The sequence below is a fragment of the Silene latifolia genome, chromosome 7, assembly GCF_048544455.1.
Source record: "Silene latifolia isolate original U9 population chromosome 7, ASM4854445v1, whole genome shotgun sequence".
NCBI lineage: Eukaryota > Viridiplantae > Streptophyta > Magnoliopsida > Caryophyllales > Caryophyllaceae > Silene > Silene latifolia.
The window spans coordinates 99,735,387-99,737,488 of record NC_133532.1 but is presented as its reverse complement, the minus strand read 5'-3'; positions in this window follow the sequence as shown (position 1 = coordinate 99,737,488).

The following is a 2,102-nucleotide window of genomic DNA, read 5'->3' as shown; positions in this document are numbered from 1 at the left end:
CTTAATCTAATATGTTCACATGATTAAATTGCTTGCTTGTTGTGATGTCAACTTTATGCACATGTTATGTTTGATGAAATGCTAAGCCTATGAATCCTTGCATTTTTCCATCTCTTATCTACTCAACTTGACTTGTAAGATATAAACCAACTCGAGTCTTGTTAGACCATGCATAGAAGTTGAATAGAAGGAAAGTAAGTCGACTTGTAGGTGTTGTACAATCTAATCGATTCGGCTCTGGGACCCAACTCTTCCTATGAACCGTAAGACATAAACCAACTCGGTTCCTCCACAACATTAATTGCTTGCAACTTTGTAAACATGTTTGTATGATCAATACCATGAATCCCCTATGACCCCATGACATCCTAGTGCTTTTAGCCATTTGTTTACATTTCTCTTTTATTGCTTGATTTACCTTATTGCTTGCATTAGCCTAGAACACAACTACAAACCCAACCAAATTGTGACACTAGCATAAATCGATATAGATAGACTTAGAACCCAAAGCACACCGTCTCATGAATCGACCTCGACTTACCGCTAACTAGTTGTTCGTTGAGTATTATAAATGTGTTTGATTGGTTGAGTGACGACATCGACCTCATCAAAAGGCAAATCCTTTCATCTTAAAATCGATTTGGGTATAGTTGGAAATTGAAGATTTTCCATCTTTTCTTGGTATAATCATCAATGGCAAGAACAAAAGGGTCAACAAAGGCACTCAAGGCAAAGGCACTCTCAAAAAGGCAACAATGCCTTCAAGCAAAGAAAGCTTCAATGGCTATGGTGGTTTCTAATGCAAACTTGGAAGTTCAACAACAACAAAATCCTCCCTTGGAAGCAACAACATCAACAACTCCGGAAATTGCTCAATTATCAAACTATCCGGAGGTAATTTTCATTTCTAACTCCCATAGGGATACATTTGCCAAGTATGCTAAGAAAGCCATTCTACCCACCAAATTCATATGTGAAGATGCCTTGAACAAATTGGGTGTCCTTGAGCAAACAAAAGCCTTCTTTGAAGCCATGGGGTTGGGAAAATTGTTTACTACAAGAGAATTGACATACCCCTTCCTTACCTTGGAATTCTTGAGTTCATTAAAAGTTACTAAGGTAGAGACTAGAACATATATCGAGTTTCGCCTTGCCAATGTGAATAGGCGCATCACCTTTGATGTTTTGAGTAAAGCATTAGGTCTTAGTGATACACCTCGTTATCATAAGAAGCCCGAAAAATATGACCCCGCTCCTCTTTGGGAGGCGATTTCCGGGAAGAAATTTGAGAACTTTCATGCTTGTCGCGCTCTATTAGTCCACCATCCGGGCATTAGAGTGTGGCACAAGGTCATCGGGAATACTATAATTGCAAGAAAAGACACTAATCACTTTACAAAGCTCGATTTTGTTCTACTTGAGTCGGCCTTAAATGTTGGAAGGGAATTCACTAAGCCTTACAATGCTCTAAGGCTTTTGGTGGAAAGATGGCTCAATGTTGATTGTGGTAAGGAAGGCACCGCTTTTATCGTAAATGGAGGTCTAGTTACTCTCTTGGCCAAGTACTTTGATCCAAATTTCACAAGGATAACACCTATGTGGCGATCAAAGGGGGTCATCTCATTGACATGGATGCCATGATTAACAAGTACAAGTGGGTAAAGCATAATCCTCTTGACACCAACTATGGGTGGCTCACCAATGATGCTAGATCTTTCACTTTGCCTTCCAAGATATGCCGCTTGAGTGCTCATAGAACAAACTACCTACTTCCACTCTCAAAAGGCACCGAGTACATCATCCGTCAACAAAGGGGCGAAATTGAAGAACCCTCCTCCTCCGTTGTCACACCACCCTATCCATTCAAATATCAAGAGTTCAAACCCGAAGGTGTTGAAGTGGGCAATGACTACATGACTCTACTTATGCAAGAAATGCATAAACAAGCTTACAATGATCGAGTAGATGCATATTTAAAACCCTAATGAGAGAAAAACCCTAATGAGAGAAAAAACCCTAATGAGATGTTAATGCACATTACTTTCGATCTTTGATCTGATTTTCGTGCTAATGGCTAGGAAATTAGTGCATCAGAAACAGCG